General features: G+C 36.8%; 1 pseudogene; it reads right to left on the bottom strand.

The window, feature by feature from the left end:
• Window positions 1–14,508: 14,508 nt before the first annotated feature.
• LOC110206779 (leucine-rich repeat flightless-interacting protein 1-like) lies at window positions 14,509–17,298 on the bottom strand (annotated as a pseudogene).
• Between the last annotated feature and the right edge of the window lie 4,122 nt (window positions 17,299–21,420).

Genomic DNA, 21,420 nt, shown 5'->3' with positions numbered 1-21,420 from the left:
AAAATGTCAAGAATATCGAAGGAACTAATGAAAAATATGTAAAGGAGGGAGGTTTAGCAGTATGAGATCTTAAACTATATTATAAGGGTGTAATTATCAAACTATTGGGTAGTGGCAAAGAAATAGACAGATCAGTAGAACAGAGTAGGCATACAATTTACAGCAGCATATGACTATGGTAACCTTGTGTTTGAGAAGTGTAAGTTTTGGGATGCAAAATCATTATTTAGTAAAAATTGTTGGGAAAACTGGAAAGCAGTCTGGCAGAATTTGAGCATAGATCAGTATCTTAAACCATTTACCAAGATAAGATCAAAATGGATACATGACCTAGATATAAAGAGAGATAATAAAAGAACATTTGAAGACTGTGAAACATATTACCTATCAGACTTATGGTTAGGCAAACAATTTATGAATAAACAAGACATGGAGAGCAGAACCCACGAAAAGACAGAGTGAAACAAATTTACAGCCCAAGACAGCCTGGATGGTTGATCTGACAGGTGTATTGTGCCGAGTGGGGAGAAGAGTGCACTTTGGCTTGGGCGCACAGGCAAGGCAGGCCACAGCGAACCTGGAGCAGGCCTCAGAGGACTGAATCATAGGCAGCTGTGGCAGTTTCCAGACTTCTCAACCCACGAATGCCAAAGACAACTTAGAAGGTCAGTGGGAAAAGTCTGTGTCTGTGGTGAGAGAGAGAGAACAATTTCAGCCCCAGTCCCAGAGCTTGGCCCCCAGGGTGGCAACTGCTTTCAGAGCTTCTGGTCCACGACTAAGTGGGAATCAGGAATTGAGTGGCTGGTCAGAGAGGGATTGCAGAAATCACTGCTGGTACAGGATTCTCTTGCTTTGCCTGTGCTTGGATCTGGGTCACAGTTCTGGTTGGCGGTTCTGGGGCAAGGAGAAGAGCTGGCATGGTGGAGCTTGAAGTGGTAGTAAAAAGGAAATCCTCTTCACAGTTCCAAGAAAGAAAAGAGTGCTTGTGGTCACCCATAGACCAGAGCACAGGCCAAGAAAGCAGTAAACACCTCGCCCTTGATCATAGCACCTTGGAAGAACTGAAAATTTACAGGCCTCTAGAAGTATTTCTGAAAACAGCTTCACAAAACCCTTGAAGCTTGGGACAGTATATTCTCCACACTGGAAACAGACCCCTCCCTTAACAAAGAGTTTATAACTCAAGTAATTGTCTGGGATCATGAGCAAGCAGCACAAAAAGAGTCAGACCATAGAATCTTACTTTGGTAACAAAGAAGATCAAAACATACAACCAGAAGAAGACAACAAAATCAAAGCTCCTACATCCAAAGACTCCAAGAAAAATATGAATTGGTCCCAGGCCATGGAAGAGCTCAAAAAGGATTTTGAGAAGCAAGAGAAATAGAGGAAAAACTGAGAGCGATGCAAGAAAGTCATGAAAAACAAGTCAACAACTTGCTAAAGGAGACCCCCCCAAAATACTGAAGAAAATAACACCTTAAAAAATAGCCTAAACCAAATGGCAAAAGAAGTCCAAAAAGCCAATGAGGAGAAGAATGTAATATTAACATAACTCTGCATGACCTAATGGACCATATAAATAATATTCCATGTCCTTCTATTTTCCACTATCTCTTGAATTCTATGCAAGTTCATGTTCATTGTTTCTACTTCATTATCTATCCATCTTATCCTCTTCCATCTCCTTTTCCTTTTGCCTTCAATCTTTCCCAACATTAGGGGCTTTTCCCATATGAGTCCTATCTTCTCATTATGTGGCCAAAGTATGTAAGCTTCAGCTTCATTATTTGATCTTCCAGTGAATAGACTGAATTAGTTTCTTTAATATTGATTGATTTTATCTCCTTGTTGTCTAAGAGACTCTCAAAAGTCTCTGTTTCTTAGTATGCTGCTCAGATTTGCAATAGCTTTCCTTCCAAGGAGCAAGTGTCTTTTAATTTCATGGCTGCAGTTGCTATCTAAAGTGATCTTTGAGCCCAAGAATGTAAAATCTGACACTATTTACATTTCTTTTCCCTTTATTGCCAAGAAGTGATAGGGCCAGTTGCCAAGATCTCTTTTATGTTAAGTTTTTATGTTAAGCTTCAAGCCAGCTTTTACACCCTCCTCATTTATGTTCATCAATAGGCTTTTAAATATCTCCTAAGTTTCTGTCATCAAAGTGGTATCGTCTATGTATCTGAGATTGCTAGTATTTCTCCTGATAACCTTAATTCCAGCTTTTGATTCATCCAGGCTGGCATTTTGCATGATGTACCCCACATATAAATTAAATAAATAAGGTGACAATATACAACCTTGCAGTACTCCTTTTCCAATCTTAAACTGATCAGTTTTTCCATATTAATTTCTAACTGTTGCTTCTTGGCCCTCATACATGTTCATCAGATGATAGGTAAGGTGATCTGGTGCTCCCATCTCTTTGAGTGCTTGCCATGTTTTGTTGTGATCCATAGTCAAAGGCTTCTGTGTAGTCAAAGAAGCAGAAATAGATTTTTTTTTTCCCTGGAACTCCCTTGCTTTTTCCATAATCCAATGAATGTTGACAATTTGGTCTCTAGTTCCTCTGCCTCTTCAAAAACCAGCTTGCTCTTCTGATGATTCTTGGTTCATATATTTATGGAACCCAGCTTGCAGGATCTTAAACATTACCTTGCTGGCATGTGAAATGAATGCGATTGTTCTGTAATATGAACATTCCTTGGCATTTCCTTTCTTTAAGACTGGGACATAACTGACCTTTTCCAATACAGTGCCCACTTTGAGTTTTACAAATCTGCTGGCATATTGAGTGCAGCACTTTTCACAGTATCATATTTTACAGTTTTAAATAATTCAGCTGTGTTCTAGTTTGCCCACATCTCTGTTGTCCTGTTTTGATATGTTAGCCAATCTGATAGGTGTGATGTGGTATCTCAGAGTTGTTTTGATTAGTATTTGATTAGTAATTAGTAGTGATTTAGAATATTCTTTTCATATGACTATGGATAGCTTTAGTTTCTTCCTCTTAAAACTGTTTGTTTATATCCTTTGACCATTTATCAATTGGGGAATGACATATATTCTTATAAATTTGATTCAGTTCTCTATATATTTTGGAAATGAGGCCTTTATCAGAGATACTGGTAGTAAAAATTATTTCCCAGTTTTCTGCTTCCCTCCTAATCTTGGAGCATTGGCTTTCTTTGTGCAAAAACTTTTCTATTTAATGTAATCAAAATTATCCATTGTGCATTTCATAATGTTCTCTATCTTTTATTTGGTCATAAATTCTTCCCTTCTCCATAGATCTGACAGGTAAACTATTCCTTGCTCTTCTAGTTTGCTTATAGTATTAGTCTTTATATCTAAATCCTGTACCCATTTTGACTTTATCTTGGTATAGGATGTAAGCTGTTGGTCTATGCCAAGTAATTTCTTATCCCAGAAGCTGGGGTCTTTGGATTTATGAAACAGAAGATTAGTATAATCATTGACTGTTGTGTCTTGCATACCTAAACTATTGCATTGATCCACCACTCTATGTCTTAGCCAGTACCAAGTAGTTGTGATGATTGCTGCTTTATAGTACAATTTAAGATCTGATATAAGTAGGCCACATTTGCTTACATTTCTTTTCATTGGTTCCCTTGATATTATGGACTTTTGTTCTTTCAGATGAATTTTGTTATGTTTTTTTCTAGCTCTATAAAATACTTTTTTGGTAGTTTGATTGGTATGGCACTGAATAAGTAAATTAATTTAGGTAGAATTGTCATTTGTATTATATTAGCTTGGCCTACCCGTGAGGAGCTGATATTTTTTTCACTTATTTAGATCTAACTTTATTTGTGTGAAAAGTGATTTGTAATTGTGTTCATATAGTCTCAGTTTTGTTTTGGCAGGTAGACTCCCAAATATTTTATAGTGTCTACAGTCATTTTAAATAGAATTTCTCTATTTCTTGCTTCTGGGCTTTGTTAGTAGTATATAGTGCTTCTGGGCTTTGTTAGTAGTATATAGGAATGCCTGTGATTTGTGTGGGTTTATTTTATTTCCTGTAACTTTGCTAAATTTGTTTATTATTTCAAGTAATTTTTTAGTTGATTCTCTGGGGTTCTCTAAATATACCATCATACCATCTGTAAAGAGTGATAGCTTTGTTTCTTCTTTGCCTATTCTAATTCCTTCAATTTCTTTTTCTTCTCTAATTGCTATAGCTAACATTTCTAGCACAATATTGAATAACAGTGTTGATAATGGACATCTTTGTTTCATACCTGTTCTTATTGGAAATTCTTCTAGCTTATCCCCATTGCATATAATGCTTGCTGATGGTTTTTGTTATATGCTATCTATCATTTTATGGAAGACTTTATTTGTTCCTATGTTCTCAAGTGTTTTTATTAGGAATGGGTGTTGTATTTTGTCAAATGCTTTTTCTGCATCTATTGAGATAATCATATGATTTCTGTTAGTTTTGTTAATATTGTCAATTATGCTAATAGTTTTCTTAATGTTGAACCAGCCCTGTGTTCCTGGTATAAATCCTACCTGTCAGAGTGTAATGCATTGTTGGTGGAGTTGTGAAATGATCCAACCATTTTGGAGAGTAATTTGGAACTATGCCCAAAGGGCTATAAAAATGTGCATACCCTTTGACCCAGCAGTGGCACTTATAGGTTTATATCCCAAAGAGACCATACAAATGGGAAAAGGACCCACATGTAGAAAAATATTCATAGCAGCTCTTTTTGTGGTGGCAAAGAATTAGAAATTGAGAGGATGCCCATCAATTGGTAATGGCTGAGCAAGTTGTGGTATATGAATGTAATAGAATACTATTGTGCTATAAGAAATGATGAACAGGCTGACTTCAGAAAAACCTGGAAAGGCTTGTATGGTCTGATGCTGAGTGAAGAGAGCAGAACCAAGAGACTGCTGTACACAATAACAGTCACATTGTGCAGTGACTAATATTGATAAACTTAACCTTCTTGGGCGTAGTTCCAAATTACTCTCCAAAATGGTTGGATCATTTCACAACTCCACCAACAATGCATTACACTCTGACCAGGTAGGATTTATACCAGGAACACAGGGCTGGTTCAACATTAAGAAAACTATTAGCATAATTGACAATATTAACAAAACTAACAGAAATCATATGATTATCTCAATAGATGCAGAAAAAGCATTTGACAAAATACAACACCCATTCCTAATAAAAACACTTGAGAACATAGGAACAAATAAAGTCTTCCATAAAATGATAGATAGCATATAACAAAAACCATCAGCAAGCATTATATGCAATGGGGATAAGCTATACAAGGATTTTAGATTTTAGATCCCAGCAATACAGGATTTTAAACATCTCCAGAGGCTTTGTGATGAAAAATGCTATCCACATCCAAAGAAAGAACTATGGAAGTTGAATTGCTATTTTTCTTCTCTTCTGTTGAGTTTTGTTTCCTCTTTCTGATGGTTCCTTCTGTTGTTTCTAATTTTTACTTACAACATCACTAATGTGAAAATATGTTTAATAGGATTGCATATGTATAGCCTATGTCAGATTGTGTGCTGTCTTGGGAAAGGTGGTGAGGAGGAAGGGGGAGAAAAATTTTAAACTCAAAAGCACATGGAAGTGATTGCTGATAAATCAAAATAAAGTAATAAAAATTAATGAAAGAAATAGGTTTATATGTGTATTGCAATTTACAGTGCCATTTGCTTTAACATTAATATCTGTAGAATTTATTTGGTGTAATTGTTAAATAAATGGTTATGTCTAAAAAAAGAATATAGGCTTCATGAGTTTTCATGGCTATGATATAAATACATAGTAGAAGAAATAAAAACAATGTGGGAACAGGATAAAATTTGCACAATATCACCTCTGCCAATTTGTCTGCTATAAGCATTGTCCTGAGGATGCTTTACATGAGTCTGTAGAAGATGAACTTAGATTCCAGCACTTTTACCCAATTTCATAAAATAATTATTTTCTTCTATCTATATGATATTTCACCTAACACTAAACATTAAAGATAGTAGGATAGTGACATTACAGGGACCCTATCTGAATGCATCAACTCTAAGCTAATAAAGATGTTGATTGTAAAAACAATAATGTTAAATAGAGGAGAAGGAAAATGAGAAGAATGAGAAAGAGGAGAAGAAAAAGAAGGAAGAAAATGGAAGAAGAATGGGAGTGGAAGAAGAGAAAAGAAGAGAAGGAGAAGAAGGTGTGTTGTAATATAATTGAAATCAGGAAGGCGTGGGTTTTAATCATGGCGACACATGGCTTTCTAAATTTGTAAAAAAAAATTGTAAATATCACTTCACTTTTCTGGGTCTTAATTTCCCAATTTAAATGATGAGAGAACTTGTCCTGATCCCCAAATTCCCTTCCCACTCTCAGTTTCTGATTCATATGCATAAGAAGGAAAAATGATAATTTTGGCTGTTGCAATTATTATGCATTGCTGTAGTATGGCCTAATACATCCTAAATTCTATTTAAATAGGAGTCTTTGGCATGTTTTAAACATGAATGTTTATTGGTTAGTTTAATTTATCCTTGCTATCCTAACAATGTCAAAAGCAAAGTAGTGAAACAGTCATTTGAGCAAGGAAATTTTCAGCTTCTATGTTTACTAATGATTAGTTGTAGTCCTTTCAGATGTCTATTTTTCCCACTATTTCAGGTTAGCTCATCTTGCCCCCAACCAGTTCCATTCGTAATCTGCTTTAAGGAATAAGAAAAAATATATAATTTTACTTTAAAAAGTATTTCACTAAGGACAATTTCTATTTGTTATCACTTTAAGAGATCCATGCCAGAAAGGGTTCTGACAAAAACAAATTAGCTTTACAATGTAGTAACAAAGAGGAAATCATGATTTTTGTTTTGGCCATATAATTTCTAATAGTGTAGGACAACTTTTTTGGAAATGCTAGATGTGATTCCTTATGTTAAGATATTCTTACTTTTCTTTGGTGCTTTTGGAGGTCTGGTTTACGTGGTGGTGAAAATGAAAGTAGTCAGGATAATATAAGGTACTCTTACACAAATGATTAATATTATCGTTGATGACAGACATTTCACTGATCACCTTCTGTTGTTTGTGACTACAACCGTGTAATTGGCTAGAGTACAAGAACAAAGGGATTCTTCTCCAAGTTTTATAATGTGCTTATTTTCACAGAAATCATACTTAGTGAACTCTATGGCTTCTATCAAATCTTATTTTGGCAGTCCTCATCAAGCTTATGTCAGAGATGCACTTTTTTCTTATGTTGCAGGATGATAAGGCTCAAATTTCTTATAAATGCAAATTTGCCCTTTTATAAAGTTTAATTCAATTAAATTACTGCAACCAAGGCAGTGACATGGAACTGACCTAGTTAGATAGGAATTCTTATAGTTGTTCTAAGAAAGACACATGTTTATAGTATTCACAGAACCTTTTTTCCCCATTTTCATGAGTTAATTCTACTGGAGAATAACATAATAAAATTTAAGTTTGTGAATGTCGACACTATGTAATAAAAATGGTTTCAAGAAATAATAATAGGTTCTGATTTATTACAAAGTGAAGTGTAGCATATAGGAGAACGATCTCTGGAGTATTAAGAACAGGCCAACAATGGCTAATAAGGGACAGGAACCCAGGATAATTAAGGATAATAAAATAAATAAGAAACGCTTTAGCTGCTTTTAATGAGTTCATCACTAAACTTGGAAAAACCACATTCCAAGTTACTGAAATAAGTTTTAAATTTGAGCTACTTTAGGGGGTGGGGCAGAGCCAAGATGTTGGAGGAAAATCAGCAATATTGATGAGCTTTCCCAAACCATCCCTCTAAACAACTCAAAAAGCATTCTGAGCAGGATAACCAATAAAAAAATCACAGTGAGTTTTTTTTTCAGCTCAGGGCACCTTAGGAGGGTAGAAAGAGAGGAGTTCTGTGGACTTTATTAGCAGTTGCAGCAGCAGCAGCCAGTGGTAGCAGTGGCACCAGGAGTATTCAACACCCAGGGTTGGTGAGGAGACTGAACACCTGCTCAGAAAGAGATTCTAGGAGGATTTCTTTGACAGCACTAGGTGCAGGATCAGGTGCCATTTGGCCGCTCCATCACCCAATACACAGTTCCAGGTTGTAGTTGGTTGCAGGGCAGAGGAACAGATTTGGTGGCAAGTGAGCAATGGCCCTACCTGGGTACAGGTAGCAGTTTCATGTCAGACATGAGCAGTTGTGACTGTGAGGAAATAGGAGCCCCAGGGACCAGAACGTAGACTAGGAGGCCAGGGACTAGACCAAACCCCAGATTATACCACTTTGGAAGCATCAAAAACTTAAAAGTTGTAGACCTAGCTGTGAAAACAGCAGCACATAAAAGCCTGAAGCTTAGACCAGTTTCTATCTCCCTTTTCTCTCTGAGAGATAAACAGGACTCAATTCTAACATAAAGTCCACAGTCAAAAAATAGACTGGAAAAATGAATGAACAAAAAAGAACCTGATGTTAAAAATCTACTTATTGTGACAGGGAAGCTCAAGACAAAAACTCAGAAAAAGACAATGACTTAAAAACATCTACCAACAAGGCCTCAAAGAAAAAGGCAGATTGGACACAAACCCAATAAAATTTCTAGACAAGCTAATGAAAGAAATTTTTAAAAAAGCAAAAAAAAATTATTTTAAGCATTCAAGTAAGAGTGCTGTTGGGAATATTAGAAAAAAAGAAGTGAGAGTAATGTAAGAAAATTATAAAGAGAGAATTAACAGCTTGGTAAGAGGCAAAAAGCAAACAAAAACCCTGAAGAAAATACCTCCTTAAAATTCAGAATTGACCAAATGGTAAAACACGTACAAAACTTTATTGAAGAAAATAACTCTTTAAAAATTAGAAATGGTCAAGTAGAAGCTAATGACTATAAGACATGAAGAAAAAAACAATAAAACAAAGTCAAAAGAGTGAAAAATAGAAAATGTGAAATATCTTATAAGAAAAACAACTGACCTAGAAAATAGACTGAGGGGAGATAATTTAACAATTATTGGACTACCTGAAAGTTGTGATTATAAAAGAGCCTAAACATCATATTTCAAAGATTATAAACAAAAACTGCCCAGATATCTTATATCTAGAAGGCAAAGTAGAAATTGAAAGAATCTACCAACCATCTCCTGACAGAGATCCTGAAATGAAAGCTTACAGGAATATTATAGCCAAATTTGAACTATTTTCAATCATTTTAGAAAATTATGGAGAATTATATAAATACCAAAGGGTTAGATAAAGGAAAATGCCTTCATTTTATTTTTAATAGTATTTATTTTTTCCCAATTACATGTCAAGAGAATTTTTAGCATTCATTTTTACAAGATTTTGAGATCCAAAATTTTCTTCTTCCCTCTCTCCCCTTACCACCCCTCTTCCTAAATAGTAGGCAAATTGATAAAATTTGGTAGGTTATGAATGTGCTATCATGTAAAACATATTTCCATATTAGTCACAGCTGTGAAAAAAGAAACAGATCAAAAAGAGAAAAAAAACACTAGAAAGAATAAAGTAAGTAAAAAAAAATATGCTTCAATCTGTATTCAGAGTCCATCAGTTCTTTATCTGGATGTGGATAGCATTTTCCTTCATGAGTTCATTGTACTTTTCTTGGAGCATCCTGTTACTTAGGAGAACTGAGTCATTCATAGTTGATCATCACATAGTGTTACAGATACTGTGTACAATGTTTTCCTGGTTTTGCTCATTTTACTTTGCATCAGTTTGTATAAATCTTTCCAGGTTTTTTTCTGAAATCTGCCTGTTGATCATTTCTTATTGTGCAATAGTATTCTATTACATTCATATACCGTAGCTTGTTCAGCCATTACCTGATTGATGGGCTTCCCCTGCATTTCAAATATTTTGCCACCATGAAAAGGGCTGCTATAAATATTTTTGCACATGTAGGTCCTTTTCCCATCTTTATGATCTCTTTGAGATACAGACCTAGTAGTGGTTTTGCTGGATCAAATGCTAAGCACAGTTTAGTTACCCTTTGGGCATAATTCCAAATTGTTCTCTAGAATGATTGGATCAGTTCACAACTCTACCAACAATGCATTAGCGTCCCAATTTTCTACATCCTCTACCATATTTATCATTTGGCAATCTGAGAGGTGGTACATCAAAGCTGTTTTTTATTTCAGTTCTTCTAATTGAAAGTGATGTGGAGCATTTCTTTGTATGTCTATAGATAGCTTTGATTTCTTCATCTGAAAACTGCCTGTTCATATTCTTTGACTACTTTTATCAATTAGAGATTGGCCTGTATTTTTTATAAATTTGACTCAGTTCTCTATATATTTGAGAAATGAGGCTTTATCAGAGATCCTTGCTGTAAAGATTGTTTCTCAGCTTTTTTCTTTCTTTCTCATTTTGATCGCATTGGTTTTGTTTGTGAAAAAGATTTTTAATTTAATATAATTAAAATTAACTATTTTATATTATATGATGATTTCTCTTATTTGGTCATAAACTTGTAATTCACTTAATTTCTTCTTTAAGAATTTGGATACTATACCACTTGGTACATATATGTTTAGTATTGATATTACTTCATTGTCTGTGACACTTTTTAGGGAGATGTAGTTTTCTTCCTTATTCTTTTAATTAGGTCCATTTTTGCTTTTGCTTTGTTAGAGATGAGGATTGCTACTCCTGTTTTTTTTTTTTAAATACTTCAGCTGAAGCATAATAGATTCTGCCCCAGCCCCTGACCTTTATTCTGTGTGGATCTCTCTGCTTTAAGTATATTTCTTGTAAACATCATATTGTAGGATTATGGGTTTTGATCCATACTGTTATCTGCTTCCATTTTATGGGAGAGTTCTTCCCATTCACATTCACAGTTGTGAATTTCCCTCTATCCTATTTTTCCTCCTGTTTGTCCTCTCTCTCCTTTCACCCTTTCCCTCATTGACAGTGTTTTGCTTCCCAGGTCTACCTTCTCTTCTGTCAGTCCCTCCCAGCCCCTTGCTTTTACTTAATCTCGTCCTCTCCTACTTTCCTGTTGGGTAAGATTTTCTATCTTTAGCTGATTGTGTATATTATTCCCCCCTTTGAGCCAATACAGATGAAAGTAAGGGTCAATCGATGCCCATTGCCCACCCTCTCATCTTTCCCTACACTAATTTTTTTTGTACATTAATGTGAAATAATTTAATCTATTTTACCTCTCCCTTCTTTTCATTGACTTTCATTGCTCTTCTTCTGGTTTGAAGAACTTACTTCTTAAAGATATCATGTTACTTGAAAAGTTCTTTCCTTTAGAATCATGTACTAATATCATACCATCTTTCCCAAAGAACACTATTATTTTTGCATATAAATCATTTTACCCAATATTTCAGATGATCTTTGATTTTATCAATTTAAGCACTACTTTGGCGATAAAAATTACATTTCCATATCTTAGTCATCTTTATGAGTAGCTGTGGTATGATATTCATCATCAGGTAGCTAATCTTCTGGTATAGACCACCTCTGAACTTAGTGAAGTTGATTCTCTGCTAACGGACTCACACTGCTATCACCTATAGATTAAAATATATGCTTTTTAGCATTTTTAGCATTTACAACCTTTCACAATCATTGCCTTTCCAACCTCATTTCATGACATTCTCTTGTGTGCAGACCATTTTTCAGATTAATTGGACTATTTATTATTCCTTGAATTTGTTATTTTCTTTCCTATCTCTATGCTTTGTTCACTATCTCTCAGGCTAGATGTAACTTTCATCCCATCTCTACCTACTAACATTCTTCATGTTCTTCACAGGAGCCACCTGTTCTGTAAAACCTCCTCTGATTTCACCAACTTTAATGATCATACATTTTAAGCATGGAGAACATCTAGGTCAGTCTCTTTATTTTATTTTCAAATCAGATAACTGAAAAGATTATTTGCCCAACTTCACACAGCTAGTTACTTTTGCCAGGAATTGGGCTCAAGACTCTGATTCTAGTTCTTTTTTTTTCTTTTCATTAATTAATTTGTATATTTCAACATTCACTTCCATAAAATTTTAACTTATAAATTTTCTCCCCCTCCTTCCCTTCCCTCTTTCCCAAGACAGTGTGCAGTCTAAGATAGGTTCTACATATATGTTCATATTAAACATATTTTCACATTTCTAACTCCAGTTCTTGAATTTCTCATCCCATCCTATGCACTTGATAGTTTGCTAACTTGAGTTATAGTTATTTGTTGGGAGATCTAGCCTAATGTCCCTGCCTTAGGGCAGACACTGTACCTTCTGTTGTCTTTGCATTTCTAGTAACTAGCACAGTGCTTTGCACTCAGTAGGCATTTAATTATATTTGTGGAGTGGAATCTAGGCTAGGTTCTGTCACCCACTAGTTATGTAGCCTTGAGCAAGTCTCATCACCTCTTTGGGTTTTCCACTGCTTGGATTAGGAGATCCCTGAGCCGTCTTTTAGCTCTAACAATCTATGAGTCTAAAGAAAAACAATAAACATCATTTGGGCGCATGCATATCTCTAATATTTATGAATTAAGTGGTACAGAAAATTTTCCTAAGAACATATTTGAGCTCATTTATGATGCTTCCTTATGCCCATGTTTGTTTTTCATTAATTATGTAAGATCCCCTTAAAAGCGCCTAAATCCCAATGTGTTGCCAGCTGCATTCCAAGATTTCATTTTTATGCATAAGGTGCACAATGGGGAAGCCAGATCCTAAGGGGAGGATTTAATTTAGCTGTTAGTGAATCATGGAGCCATCACTTCTCAAAGTCTATTCTTTCTCTCAGTTGCTGAAATCTCATTATCAATGTATCTTCAAATTCAGGATTAATTATACTTTATTAGTATACACAAAGATGTTAACATTTGGCAAAGTTCAAAACAACCTTGAAGAGGATAATGCACTATTGTTTTGGGTTTTTTTTTCCCCCAACATTTGCAGCTTCTTCCCAAGTCTGATTATAATGACAGCCTAATTGATTTTAATTTGGTTTCCTTATTCTTTAATATACAGTTCCCCATTTCTCTAATAGTTGTTGTAGGATACTTTTCGTGTACTTTTTATTTTCTTAATTATAAAATGCCTTCAATTATATGTAATGTTTATCATATACACCTCAAATGTTGATAACTTTGGTCTGGTTGTATTCAATGATTTTGTAACAGCTATAAAAACAACATACCATGTCCAAATATATGGCAATGACATTCATGTATGAGTTCACTTTGATTTTAATATTAAAACACATTTTAAAAGAACATTTCATTATGCAGCAAACACACAGACCAAATTCAGAACGTACCAGCAAAACTGGGTTGATAGTGAAGGTGGCAGTCAAAAATGATTCATCTGTCTACAATTTCTCTTGCTCATTAGGAGTTAGGAATCTGCACAGTGATGGTTATACCTTTTGGATAGCACTTGTTAATGAAGGTTAGACATTCAAGGAGGATTAGCTAAAAGGATAAAGGGTATTTTAAAGGTAAGCTATCATTTCAAAAGTGGGATTTTGTTAGAAATTAAAAGTAGTAGGAAATGAATTTAAACAAATATCTTTTTTTAGGAAAAAAACATATCTATCTCAATAGTGTTGTATATAAAATACATCAGATAGGTAACATGCACATAAAATGAAATAATTCCCCCCCAACAAATAAACAAAAATATATATATGTATCAAAGAATGATTGGTAATATGTCCCCCAAGGCTTGATCTAGGATTAAGTGCCTAGATCAGCAGGTCCAGGTATAATCTGATCTTAAGACTCCTTCAGGTCTTGAAGGTATCAGAGCTTCATTGTCTAAATGAACTTTCATTTCCATAATGCACAAACCTTATCACTCAGTAACCTAAAGATTGTTTGACGGCTTATTGCCTTGAAATCATCTGTGGTATCTGTCACAATGTGCCCATTAAAATAAATATATGAGGGATAATAAATAGTAGGCATTGGAAGCAGAGAAATCCACGTGAGAATCAGTCAGTTACAGGTAAAGGGCTGTTTGGTCTTTACAACAGAATGCTGTCACACGTGGCTAATCATAGCCACATGTGTCTACAGGCTTAGAGCAGATATGAAGGAAATGGAGGCTTCCTTGGCTTTGAACTGGAAACTAAAGCAATGAACATTAATAGTAGTTATTTGGTGCTCTGGTCATTCTTTCAACATGAGCTCATGGTAATAGAGCCATGCCCCCTCTTTAAAAATCTAGATGACAAACAGGATTAACTGAACCTTCCAAGAGATTAAATAGGTGCCTACAGAGATCTTTGTGATTGAGAGTAGTGAATGATTCGGTCACTGCCACCCACACAGTGCATGCAGGCCAACCTAGACTCTAGGATTGTCACTAGGAAAGAAAACACTGAAGTTTTCCTATCATGTGACTTATTCTGCAAAGTGCCTTTCTCCCTTCTAGCTGTCTTCCCACTACATCAGCTGGTGTAAGCCTCCTGCCTTGACTCATCACACAGTGTATTCTTCTTTATCTTTCCCCTTACTGGTGCTACTCTGTGCATCCTCTTTGCTCTCTGCCTTGAAGCTGCCCACTGGGTATTCAAGCTCATCGATGTCTAGGATATTGCTTTATAAAGGTTCCTCAGCTGTCTCGGGTTGCTCCTCTGACTACTTGGAGTTTTCCTCCATACTCTCAGAGGAAGAACTATTATTAGGGGATGATGGGACATCTTGATTTTCAGGGCTGCTGCCCTCTGCTCCTTTATTATCCAGTTTGGACATCTGGCATTGCTACATTGCTTTCTTTGCAGGAATGGACTCTTCTTTTATGCTTCTAGCCTCAGAAACCTCTGAAGGACTGACCTCTCCCTTGCCACCAGCTCCTGATGGATGGGCTGCATCATTGTCAAGCTCAGATATTTTGCCATAACTAACTATGTCTCCTTTAGAAGTATTTGGTTTATCAATTTCCTGATTTGGTTTGTCATCTAAGTAAGCTTTGGCTTCCTCAATCCACGTATTTGTCGAGATTGGTCCTTGTTTCTGGCTTCTCCTCTTGGACCACCTTGCCAAGGACATCTTGGGCTTGATTCTTGGCCTCCAATTTCACTTCCTCCTTCTCCTCCTCCACCTCTGTGTTTTGGAAGACCAACTCTTTCTTAATGTCTTCAGAAGAGTCTGCAGGGGATGATTTTTTTCTTCTTTATTTTCTTCTTGTTCTTCTACTTTTTGGATGAGGAGTCATCCACAACTCTTTCAGTTGTGGGCACATTCTGATCAGAGCATTTGTTTTTGCTAGTTGTGACCCTCTTGCCCATTTTTTCTGGCTGACAGCTCTTGAGTTTTGAAGATGGAATTGTCTGGATTTACTCCTCCTTTATGAACTCATTTTCTTTCTCCTTATTTTGTTCCTCTTTGATGAGACTTGCACCTTTTTCATCCCCACTAACTGCTCCATCTTTAGCCCTTTTGCTATCTGCTTCTTTGTCTACCTGCATCCTGTCTTTGACTTCTATCCCTTCAAGCAAGCTTTCTGAATGATTCTTACTTAGTTCCTCAATCACTGTGTCTATTCTTTTATTATCTGGTGTCCCCAAAAGATCAGTTTCATGAGCTAATTTCCTGCTACCTTCTTCCTCTGGTTTTCCCTCTTTCTACTTTTCTACTAATTCTTTCTTTTCGTTTTGAGCATCTAAGGGACTGTACCTATCCTGGCTAATCACATCACCTGGAAAATGAAGGCTCCCCACAGGTTCCTGGTTCTAATCAATATTATTACTCTTTAAATCATTGAGGTGATTGGATTCTACACTAGCCCCCAGTCTGTTTCCACCCTTACTGGGTTCAACCTGCTTGTTGGTATGTTCAGGGACAGAATGAGTCTCTAACACATAGGTTGAATCATTGGCTAGTGTTTCTGGCACCATGGCATCGTCTTGCAGGGAGTTTTCTGCCTCTGCATTCCCATCAGGAACCTTTGTATACACACCTCCCCCTGCAGAAAATGCTTGGAGCTGCTCAAGCTCAGAATTCTGTAAGGTTTTCCTGCACTTTGTTCACATTCTTACTGGTCACCTTCACTTCACTGGCTCTTCCAAATGTCCCATCACTGGATGACTTTAGGGCATTTGTTTCCTGTAGTGACATCTTGGGAGATCCTAGGTGGCTCACATTACTTAGATTCTCCCGAGGCTCTCCATTGGTGTTGATTATGCTATGTTTCAGGAGTGTCTTTTCTCTTTGTTTTAAGGCTTCTTTTACTTCAGCAAATTGAAATTGTAACACAATGTGGCCATGTTTTTGCCTTTCAAATTCTTTTTTTTTTTTCTACATACTGTCTTTGAGATTCAGCCAATTGTTCTTCCAGTTCCAACAATGCATCCTTTAGGGTGTCAACCAGGTACATGAAGTTCGTCTTTTCATGGATTTCTGGTATTTCTCCTCAGTTTCAGTTAGGGAGTGATTTCCTTCATGGAGGCCTCTGTATCCACAGAGATGGAGGTATCCTGACTGCTTTTCCAAGAGGAGGTTCCACTCAAAGAGGCCAATGTGGCTGCTGATAAGTTGGGCATATTAGGAGATCCCTTCTCAACAAAGTCCTTTTCTGGCCTCTCTTCAACAATCAGGCTTCTGTGACTACCTACTGACATGTGCTCATCTTCATCAGAAGCCTCTTTCTGTTCTCTCTCCAGCTCCTTCATGAGGATCTCTCCAGTCTCAGCTCAGGCATCTCTTGGCTGCAAGCCTGGCTTCAGCCTCATGAGCATTCTGGCTGAGTGCTTCATTCTCCACTGTGAGGCACTCCCTCTGGGGTAGCCTGCGGCTCCTGTAGTCCTACATGCCCATCTTATAGGCCACCTTTGCCAGGTCTGCCGGCCTAATTCTGCTGCTGACACCCACCCTTCCCCCGCCACTGACCCTGACTGTCCCTGGTGAGCCCCACCCCCTCCATGTAGTTTTTAGTTAAAAACATAAAATAATTTTTAAAACCACATCATCTTGATTTGGGAAGTAGCAATGCTGTAACTAGGGGAGGGGTGGAGCAGATATAGCTTTAAACAAGGATGGCTACCATATTGGAGGATTACCTCCTCTCCCCAATCCACTATCAACTATAAACTATGCAGAACTCGTGGTTCTTTGCTATTTCTTTTCATGCACCTTAATGTGGTATCTTCAATTTCTTTTCCTGGCAGGAGGCTGCTACTGCTGACCTATTCCTTTCCTCTCCTAGGCTAGTTGTTGACTCACCAGACTGAAGGCACATTCTTTCCTGCATCCACTAGTCAAGGTACTCATGTATCTTTTTGTGCCATTCCATAATGCCACCTAATATGTTCCCAAGCACCACCTCATTCCATGGTTTGAGGAGTCTAGGAATTCTAGATTGCATAAAGGAAAGGGTTCCATCCTATCTAGAGGATGAATGATCTTTACCCAAACCCTCAATTGATTTCATGTGGCTCAGTTTGGCTTTGTTTGCCTTGTTGGTGGCAAACTCTCCAGTCGTGTGTTCAGGGTATCCTAAGGTCTGTGATCTCTGTCTCTCTACTCCATCATCTAGATTATGTGCCAAGATCTCTCTCACCTATTGGCTTTGTGTCCACAGGGCACAGGGAACTGATTAGAGGAACTGGGTTCAAATCCTGCCCTTCATATTTATAAACTGGTTGATCTTGGACAAATCATATGTCCTTTTAGGTACTCAGTTTCCTTATTTTTAATTAAAGATATTAGATTAAATGGCCTCAAGTTTCCCTCCCAACTCTGTATCTATGGTCATATAAGTCATGAGCCTATGGTGGTTTCCTCAAATGCCAGAAAAAACTAGTTAAATCTCAGGGAAGAAGAATCAAAGCCTCAAAGAAAAGCTGTTTTGTTACCCTTGCCAAATACCATTTCCTTGCATTTCTGCTTGCTCATAGCAATGAACAAATCTAAAATATATGCAGATTGTCTACTCCAAAGAGTAGCTTGGACATCCAGAATTATCACCTACTTCTCAGTTTTTAGGAGTATCTGAAAGAAAATAGAAAAACAAATGGTCTAAGTATTTTTTTTTCATTTTAGTGGTTCTATGCACTTTATGATTTCTTTCTTTGTATGATGACCATTCTTGCTAAAACTACTTCTCGGAAAGTTTAGGACTTTTGGAATAATCCTAGAGCTCATTAAAGTTTACATTCATCTAGCTCCTCACAGCTACAAAGTGCTTTACCCACGTGGTCTCTTTTGATTGTCAAATAGTTCTGTAAGGGAAATCACATAAGGTTTATTATTCCTATTTTTGTTGTTGTGTTGTTTTTCAGTCATGTCTTACTCTTTGTCACCCCATTTTATTTACTTTGCAAAGATACTGGAGTGATTTTCCATTTCCTTTGCTGGTTTATTTTGTTGTTGAGAAAACTGAGACAGACAGGCTTAATTGATTTGTTCAGGGCCACATAGCTAGTAAGTGTCTGAGGTCAGATTTGAATTTGTGAAGAGGAGTATTCCTGACTCTAAGTCTGACATTCTATCAACTGTGCCACCTAGCTGCCAGCATCAAAATACCCCTGATCAATTCATTTTCCCCCAGCCCAGTTAATGTGGAATACAAAAAGTAGGTGCAAAGACAATGAGACATTTTAATACAAATGAAATTTAAAGAGAGCCTTACATTTGTTGAGAAGTTCTCTCAGATTTGATTGTATCAGAGGACAGTTGACCATCATCTAGCTAAGCACAGATCATTGGTCATAGTTTCTATTTAAAAAGCCAGAGACACTCTAAAGATTTCAGTAGGAGAGCTAGGACATGGCTTTGGGTAGTATAATTTCTAGAAGTCAGTAAGAGAGACAGAAGTAGCAATTCAGAACTGAGCTGCAGAGAGGAACAGGCTCAGGCAACCTAAATAAGTGACTTGTCCAGCAGAAAGCCACATCGAGCAGAAGTGATATAATTGCACAATGAGCAGGGAAAAGCCATGTGGGCCCTGCAGTTCTGCAAGTGTGGGTTAACTTGTCCACATTTATTCTTTATTTGTACTTATATGTACTACTGTACTTTATATGTGTACCCATTCTTCCTTTTGATACTGAATAGTTCTGGAAAAGTACATTGCAGGTTTATGGAGGGGATATTTTGTTAAGCTGGTGTTTACGGCACTATCTCCATAAATGTGTTTGCTTTGAACTGTTTGTGTGTAACGGTATACTGGTGGGGGCTTATGAGGTATACTTTTAGTAGTACAGGCTCACAGAGTACTTGTAATGGGAAGGGATAGGTATCCCTGAGGGACCCAAACTGTGAGTCCAGTGCTTTCTGAAGAGGAATAGCTACAGCAAAAAGACTGGGAGGTAAGTAATACAAATGTTATTATTCTGATTGAGGTGCATGCTCCCCATCCCTCGGGGAAATAAGAGAGTTGGTTTGGGCCTGCAGTGATCGGTATGGGGCTCTCCAAGTGCAGAAATTCCCCACAAAAATACAAAACATTTGCTTCTCTCTAACTTGGAGGGTTGCCTGAGGATGTTGAGAGGTTAAATTACTTGCCCATTGTCCCAAGACCAATACATTTCTTGCAGCTGCCCTTTGAGATAAATCCCTCTAATGCAATGCACTATACAAGTTGATATCATTTTTGTACCAGGTCTGATTGCAGAGGAATTTGCACTGTGCTGCTGTGAATTGACCTTCAAGGCTGAAAAAGCTAATCCAGGTTCAACATCATTTATAAACAGATAAAGTCATCTCTTCATCTGTTTGTGGATAGGTTTTCTTTACTTTGTAAATAATGAATGTATGTTAAGGATCATCACCCTACCTACAGAGTGTAAACCTTGATGAAAGGACAGAGTTGTCACTTTGATGTTAACAGAAAGCAGAAATGTCATGCTGTTCACCCCCCCATTGGCTAAAATGTCACTTTGTCTATGGAAGCAACCTATTACTAATCCAAAGATTATGTGGAAAACAGATGCTAAAATTGTCCTTGATCTGACATAATTAAAAGTTTATTTTGAAATGCATCATAGAAATTTATGATGCTAATAATCACTTAATATGCTTCATGATTACCTGGAGCCTTTCATGATGGGTAATTTTTTGAAAAATGAATTTCTATGTTTTCTCTCAGCTTAATAAATATTAGCATTTTACTCAAGGCATTTAAGAGGGGGAGGCAATATGTATGTACACATATGATTCATGACGTATAATAAAAAACTATATATGTCCATATTAACCTTTTATAGGTATAGAGTTGAATTGACTATAATCAAGGGATTAATTTTCCTTATTTTTTGATTTTAAAATGCAGTGTGGCATTATGCATAGAAGACCAGCTTTGGAGTCAAGAAAACTGTTTTAAATCATACATTGCTTAAAAATATAATTCTGTGACTATATATATTGTCACAATATACTGACAAATGTAGTTCTGTGTTCATGGGTCATTCACTTCTCCATGTCCCAAGCTGTAAGACTTAAAGTTATGGACCAGTTGTGAATCTTCTGTAGTAGAGAGATGAGAAGAAGAAGGAAATAAGCATTTATATATCACTTACTGTGTGCTAGGCAATGCATTAAATGCTTTTTACAAATATCTCATTTGATCCTCACAACAACACTGCAAGGTCAATACTGTTATCCCCATTTTACACTGGAGGAAACTGAGGCAAAGAGATGTTAAGTGACTTGTGGGGTCACACAACTAGTAAGTGTTTGAAGCTAGGTTTGAACTCCGTTCTTCCTGCCTCCAGGCCCAGTGCTGTATCCGTTGCTACACCATCTGCCTGGTAGAGGAGTTGCTACATGAAAAGATCAGTTTACCAGTGAAATCTCAGGTCTAAACTAAAAAAATATATTGCTGTGGTATATTTATTAAGTTTTAGAAAACCTATAGGCATGGACATACTGGTTTCAGCATCCGTAGGGATTCCATAATAAGCAAAGTAAATCAAAACATACTAAATTTTCAGCAGTAGCCTCTAGGATCTGGTCAACAAGCGTTTATAAAGTACCAGGAATTATGTGCCAGTGTTGAAGATACGAAGAAATGCAACAAAAACCAAATCTCTGATCTCAAGAAGCTCACGTTTTAATATGGGAGACAACATGCAGACAACTATGTATGAACAAGATACACATAGGATAAATTAGAGGTGATCAACAGAGGAAAGGTACAAAGGTTGAAGAAAACATAAAACTTGTAGACGACGGGACTTCAGTTGAGACCAAGCCAGGGAAGCCAGAAAGGGGAGATGAGGTAGACCAGAATTTCAGGCATTAAGGATAGCCAGAGAAAATGCCCAGAAACAAGAGATGGAGAGATGTGGGAGAAACAATCAAGGAAGCCAGTATCACTGGATTGTAGAGTAGCTGGAGGGGAGTAAATTGTAACATATGCAAAGTTAGCAAGAGCCCAGATTACAAAGGGTT

The sequence above is a fragment of the Phascolarctos cinereus genome, unplaced genomic scaffold (genome assembly GCF_003287225.1).
Source record: "Phascolarctos cinereus isolate Bilbo 61053 unplaced genomic scaffold, phaCin_HiC Scaffold_5;HRSCAF=322, whole genome shotgun sequence".
Classification (NCBI taxonomy): Eukaryota; Metazoa; Chordata; class Mammalia; order Diprotodontia; family Phascolarctidae; genus Phascolarctos; species Phascolarctos cinereus.
Note: the sequence above shows the minus strand (reverse complement) of the source record. Positions and strands in the feature narration are given on the sequence as shown.